The following is a 7,294-nucleotide window of genomic DNA, read 5'->3' as shown; positions in this document are numbered from 1 at the left end:
TCGCGGGCAAGTGCTCTACCAACTGAGCTACCCAAGCACGGCTCACGTCCCGTCCTCACAGCTTTACTTCTGCCAGTACCTCGTCTCCTACCTTCCAAACTTTACAGAAGCTCTCCTGGGTCCCTTGCAGAACTAGCACTCCTGAAAGAAAGGATATTGCGGAGACGTGGCTTAGCCACAGCCTGGTGGATGTTCCCAAGAGAGGTAGCTCAGAAATAGGTACCTGTATCGTGAAGTACATTAGACATGCTATGCCACCAGTGTTTGCTAAAGTTATTGAAACAGCTGTGTACGTAAGGAAAATTGATCATTTCGTTTCACATAATTTGCTATCAAATGCACAATTTGGTTTTAGAAGTCGTGTAACAACTGAAAAAGCTGTATTCTCTTTTCTCTGTGAGGTACTGGATGGATTAAACAAAAGCTTTCGAACGCTCGGCATCTTATTTAATGTAACTAAAGCGTTTGATTGTGTCGATCAAAAAATATTGCTACAGACGTGGGACCATTATGGAATACAGGGAGCAGCTCACCTCTTACTTTAAGAACAGACAGTAAACGTTATTCCCCACAGTATCGAGAATGGCTATGACGTGGGGTCCGAGTGGGGCACAGTTAAATGGGGAGTGCCCCAGGGATCAGTGCTGCGTCCACTCCTGTTCCTTATTTATATAAACGATATGCCCTCAGTGTAACGTGTGATTCTAAAATATTTCTGTTTACTGATGATATTAGCTTGGTAGTAAAGGATGTTGTGTGCAATGTTGGCATTGTTTCCAATAGTGCAGTTCAAGACATATGTTCATGGCTTGTAGAAAAGGCTAAATCACAGTACGACTCAGTTTCTAACACGCATTCAATAAAAGAGTTTAATTACACTTAATAGGGGTATGATTAGTGAGACTGAACAGTTCAAATTTCTAGGTGATCAGGCACTTCTTTTGCTTTCCACTTGTTGGGAGAATCTTACAATGAAGATCTTGTAACTCAATATTTTTCATATTTAAATGATATCCTTCACCAAATGTATGTATTTCCTTATAATCTGATGAGTAATTGTGTCTGTACTCTGTCACTCTTTGCTTGCATTTTTGGTAGCGAAAACACTTCACTTTTAGACAGTTAACTTTATTTCCCAGACTGTCAGTACTTCTTCTTTTAATGATAGATACAGAAAGCTTAGATAAATCTTTCAATTCTGCATGTTTCAATTCGTGTACTGCATAAGGTGAACCTTTCTTGTTTCGAACCCTTTTTTATCTTGCTAGTCCGAATATGTTAGGTCAATCCTGGAGGATGTAGACTGGCACATGTTTCTTCGCACTTTCAGTGGCACTAGCATGCTGCCTACTCCATGCATGAGTGACCAGATTCAAGAAACTTGTGTTCAATAATGTCTAAATTTGTTGTCTGAAACAAGTACAGGAATAGGAATTGATTCCTGTTCTGACTCCCACAAGTGTCAGAGAAGATTGAAATGTGTTCATATCTCATAGGTCTACAATTGTCTACATTATCCCTTTCTCTCTTTTTATAATTCGACTTTACGACTGAGTACTTTAATTGCTCAGGAAACTGACCATTCCTACAGGAAAAACTGCAAATATGGCTAAGTACAGGGCTAACATGTGCAGTACAGTACTCTAGTATTCTGCTAGGTACTCCATCATATCCATGAGAGTCATAAGTCTTCAGTGATTTAATTATTGATTCAATCTCCCCCTTGTCAGTATCACAGAGGAGTATTTCAGATATCAGTCTTGGAAACGCATTTCCAAAGAATTGTATGATTCCCTGTAGGAACTAAGCCGTTATTTAACTCATCAGCAATGCTCAGAAAGTGACTGTTAAATACTGTACATATATCTGACTTATCAGTAACACAAACACTTATACTGTGTACTGACTTTACATCCTCGACCTTGTGCTGCTGGCCACACACTTCCTTCACGACTGACCATATGGTTTTAATTTTATTCTGTGAATTAGCTATTCTATATGCGTACGACACTCTTTGCCTTCCGAAAACCATTTTTAAGCACCTTACAGTACTGTTTGTACTGGGTTACTATAGCTCGATTACGGCTGCCTCTAACATTTTGACATAATTGGCACTTTCTTCTACATGATATACACTCCTGGAAATTGAAATAAGAACACCGTGAATTCATTGTCCCAGGAAGGGGAAACTTTATTGACACATTCCTGGGGTCAGATACATCACATGATCACACTGACAGAACCACAGGCACATAGACACAGGCAACGGAGCATGCACAATGTCGGCACTAGTACAGTGTATATCCACCTTTCGCAGCAATGCAGGCTGCTATTCTCCCATGGAGACGATCGTAGAGATGCTGGATGTAGTCCTGTGGAACGGCTTGCCATGCCATTTCCACCTGGCGCCTCAGTTGGACCAGCGTTCGTGCTGGACGTGCAGACCGCGTGAGACGACGCTTCATCCAGTCCCAAACATGATCAATGGGGGACAGATCCGGAGATCTTGCTGGCCAGGGTAGTTGACTTACACCTTCTAGAGCACGTTGGGTGGTACGGGATACATGCGGACGTGCATTGTCCTGTTGGAACAGCAAGTTCCCTTGCCGGTCTAGGAATGGTAGAACGATGGGTTCGATGACGGTTTGGATGTACCGTGCACTATTCAGTGTCCCCTCGACGATCACCAGTGGTGTACGGCCAGTGTAGGAGATCGCTCCCCACACCATGATGCCGGGTGTTGGCCCTGTGTGCCTCGGTCGTATGCAGTCCTGATTGTGGCGCTCACCTGCACGGCGCCAAACACGCATACGACCATCATTGGCACCAAGGCAGAAGCGACTCTCATCGCTGAAGACGACACGTCTCCATTCGTCCCTCCATTAACGCCTGTCGCGACACCACTGGAGGCGGGCTGCACGATGTTGGGGCGTGAGCGGAAGACGGCCTAACGGTGTGCGGGACCGTAGCCCAGCTGCATGGAGACGGTTGCGAATGGTCCTCGCCGATACCCCAGGAGCAACAGTGTCCCTAATTTGCTGGGAAGTGGCGGTGCGGTCCCCTACGGCACTGCGTAGGATCCTAGGGTCTTGGCGTGCATCCGTGCGTCGCTGCGGTCCGGTCCCAGGTCGACGGGCACGTGCACCTTCCGCCGACCACTGGCGACAACATCGATGTACTGTGGAGACCTCACGCCCCACGTGTTGAGCAATTCGGCGGTACGTCCACCCGGCCTCCCGCATGCCCACTATACGCCCTCGCTCAAAGTCCGTCAACTGCACATACGGTTCACGTCCATGCTGTCGCGGCATGCTACCAGTGTTAATGACTGCGCTGGAGCTCCGTATGCCACGGCAAACTGGCTGACACTGAGGGCGGCGGTGCACAAATGCTGCGCAGCTAGCGCCATTCGACGGCCAACACCGCGGTTCCTGGTGTGTCCGCTGTGCCGTGCGTGTGATCATTGCTTGTACAGCCCTCTCGCAGTGTCCGGAGCAAGTATGGTGGGTCTGACACACCGGTGTCAATGTGTTCTTTTTTCCATTTCCAGGAGTGTACTTATCCCACTAGTCAGTCACCCAGGCTGTCTTTTACTGCCAGAGCCCTGTTTAGAATGTTCTGATGGAAAGTAGGCCAACGGTCTTGCCGCGGTGGTAACACCTGTTCCCGTCAGATCACCGAAGTTAAGCACTGTCGGGCTTGTCTAGCACTTGGATGGGTGACCATTCGCTCTGCCGGGCGCTGTTGGCAAAGGGGGTGCACTCAGTCCTTGTGAGGCAAACTGAGGAGCTACTTGATCGAGAAGTAGCGGCCCCGACCGGTCGGTACTGTTGAGCCTTCCAAGGCCTGTTAGGACGGAGTTTGGTTTTTAATGGAAAGCAACTTTCAAAGAGCATGAGAAATGTGATAAGGACAGCATTATATTTGTCATCTATGTTATCAGCGTTGTAAACATCCTGCTATTATTCTTCCTTAATGAGGTTTAAAAAACTCTCTACTGCCGTTGGATTAGCTTTTCTACATAGTCTGTAACTATATATAACATTTGTGTGAGTACAAAAACCTTTTAGTGTTAAAATTTATACATCATGGTCAGAAAGGTCATTCACCCATTTACTAAAAGAATGGCCGTCTAGTAGTGAACAATGACTAAAAATATTGTCTGTAGTCGTGCTACTGTTCCCCTGCACACTGACTCGAGAAAAATATAATTCACATTAGATCGTTTGAATTTACGAGATCTTCCAATATTGTTCTTCTTGCACAATCAGATAAAAAATTAATATTTATGTTACCACATATAACTAATTTTCGGTACTTCCTGTAAAGTGAACCGAGAACCCTCTCTAGCTCTGAAGTCAGAGTTAGGGGACCTATAAACAGCAATTAGAAATTTAGTTTCACGAAAATGAACTGCCCCTGCACGACATTCAAATACCTGTTCAGTGCAGTGCATTGATGCAGCTACGAACTCCAATGGAATGGTGTTTTTTATGTACACAGCCACTCTCCCATTACGCGAAAAACTCCCTGAAAAAAAGTCAGGTAATCTGCATCCTGGTAAAGTAAGTCTCTGAATTTCCAAATTGTTTAAGAGGTGCTCTGATATACCAATAATGGCAGAGTCTATATCTATAAGTAGTTCACTAACTATATGTCAAATACCTCTTATATTTTGCTAATTCTTTCACTGCTTGGATACCTGGCTTTCTTTGAAGGTGCTTCCTTTGTTAGAGAGACTTCCTTTAAGCGGGGATGTGCACTACTGGCCATTAAAATTGCTACACCACGAAGATGACGTGCTACAGAAGCGAAATTTAACTGTCAGGAAGAAGATGCTGTGATATGCAAATGGTTAGCTTTTCAGAGCATTGACACAACCTTGGCGCCGGTGGCGACACCTACAACGTGCTGCCGTGAGGAAAGTTTCCAACCGATTTCTCATACACAAACAGCAGTTGAAGGGCGTTACCTGGCGAAACGTTGTTGTGATGCCTCGTATAAGGAGGAGAAGTGCGTCCATCACGTTTCCGACTTTGATAAAGGTCGGATTGTAGCCTATCGCTATTGCGGTTTATCGTATCGCGACATTGCTGCTCGCGTTGGTTGAGACCCAATGACTAATGACTGTTAGCTGAATATGGAATCGGTGGGGTCAGGACGGTAATACGGAACTCTGTGCTGGATCACAACGGCTTCGTATCACTAGCAGTCGAGATGATAGGCATCTTATCCGCATGGCTGTAACGGATCGTGCAGCCACGTCTCGATCCCTGAGTCAACAGATGGGGACGTTTGCAAGACAACAACCATCTGCACGAACAGTTCGAAGACGTTTGCAGCAGCATGGACTATCAGCTCGGAGACCATGGTTCATTCGTCATCGCCATACTGGCGTATCACCCAGCGTGATGGTATGGGGTGCCATTGGTTACACGTCTCGGTCACCTCTTGTTCGCATTGATGGCACTTTCAACAGTGGGCGTTACATTTCAGATGTGTTACGACCCGTGGCTCTACCCTTCATTCTATCCCTTCAAAATGGTTCAAATGGCTCGGAGCACTATGGGACTTAACATCTATGGTCATCAGTCCCCTAGAACTTAGAACTACTTAAACCTAACTAACCTAAGGACATCACACAACACCCAGCCATCACGAGGCAGAGAAAATCCCTGACCCCGCCGGGAATCGAACCCGGGAACCCGGGCGTGGGAAGCGAGAACGCTACCGCACAACCACGAGATGCGGGCCATTCGATCCCTGCGAAACGCTACATTTCAGCAGGATAATGCACGACCACATGTTGTAGGTCGTGTACGGCCCTTCTGGATACAGAAAATGTTCGACTGCTGCCCTGGCCAGCACATCAGATCTCTCACCAACTGAAAACGTCTGGTCAATGGTGGCCGAGTAACTGGCTCGTCACAATACGCCAGTCACTACTCTTGATGAACTGTGGTATCGTGTTGAAGCTGTATGTGTAGATGTACCTGTAGACACCATCCAAGCTCTGTTTGACTCAATGCCCAGGCGTACCAAGGCCGTTATTACGGCCAGAGGTGGTTGTTCTGGGTACTGATTTCTCAAGATCTATGCACCCAAATTGCGTGAAAATGTAATCACATGTCAGTTCTAGTATAATATATTTATCCAATGAATACCCGTTTATCATCTGCATTTCTCCTTTGTGTAGCAATTTTAATGGCCAATAGTGTATATCAGCTGACTTCAGTCTAAAAGAGGAGCAGCTCTAACACAAACTACTATAGGAATTTTCGCATGAGTGATCCCACCACCGTCCACTACGCTGTCACCTATAAGCTTTGCCAACCATCCCTTCCCATACCTGTTGAGGTTCATCTATTGATAGGGTCAACTGGCACCACTGCGATGTGAGCCATGCCCTCCGCCATCAGTGTCTTCTCAAGACCCAAGTTAACACACCTCACTGTAGCACTAATTGTAAGATGAGGCCGATCATGACGCTGAAATTTCCAGGTAACCACCTACACCATATTCCCCGTCCCTATCAAGACTATTCCCAGCTCCACCCACAGCCACTATCACACCCTCTTTCGTAAAATTCCCGCATAACTCCCGTAAGTCAAACGTCACCTGAGCCAACCCAGAATTAGGCTTCACAATGCTGGTGAACTGGTACTCACTCCCCAACACTTCCTGCAACTGCTAGCCTACACCTCTGCCAAGTGAACTAGCTAAAAGCAGAACCTTCTTCTTTCTATTTGAAACTGCAACTGTCTTAGGGTCCTTAACTAGTGAGGTCTACTGCACATTTCCTACACCTATAGCTACGAGAGGCTCCTCTCCATTAAACTCTGACAATCGGTCAAGTCTACTGGTGATAGGTAAAGTACAACTGTCTGAATATTTCCTCCTGCTAGCTGCCTTCTACCCAACTGCCAGTTCCCATTCCCCAGCGCCCTTCTCCCCCCTCGTTCTATCTAGCTTCTGCTTTGCGTTTTGCAACTGCACCTGCAGAGTACAGATCTTACGCTTCTCCTCCTCTATTAACTTATTTCTGCTACAAATGCTGCATTTTTAGGAGAGGATCGCGCTTCCCCAGTGCATTCCCCACAGCAAAAATACTTTGAACAAATCTCACACCGTAACCCGCTACTCACAAACCTACGACTAGGTCTACACTTCTCACTCATGATGAAATGTTAAAATTACTGAAAAAGCTAAACGTCTACGTTTCCTAAGTTCAAGTACTACAGTAGGACGAGTTAAAGAAGTAACAATAGTGATCTCAAATTTCGCTCTCTACTAA

At 45.9% G+C, this 7,294-nt stretch overlaps 1 pseudogene; it reads left to right on the top strand.

Annotated features, from left to right (window-relative positions):
* Positions 1-3,632: 3,632 nt before the first annotated feature.
* Positions 3,633-3,750, top strand: LOC126177826 (5S ribosomal RNA; annotated as a pseudogene).
* Positions 3,751-7,294: the final 3,544 nt, after the last annotated feature.

This window comes from Schistocerca cancellata, chromosome 3 (assembly GCF_023864275.1).
Source record: "Schistocerca cancellata isolate TAMUIC-IGC-003103 chromosome 3, iqSchCanc2.1, whole genome shotgun sequence".
NCBI classification, from domain to species: domain Eukaryota; kingdom Metazoa; phylum Arthropoda; class Insecta; order Orthoptera; family Acrididae; genus Schistocerca; species Schistocerca cancellata.
Note: the sequence above shows the minus strand (reverse complement) of the source record. Positions and strands in the feature narration are given on the sequence as shown.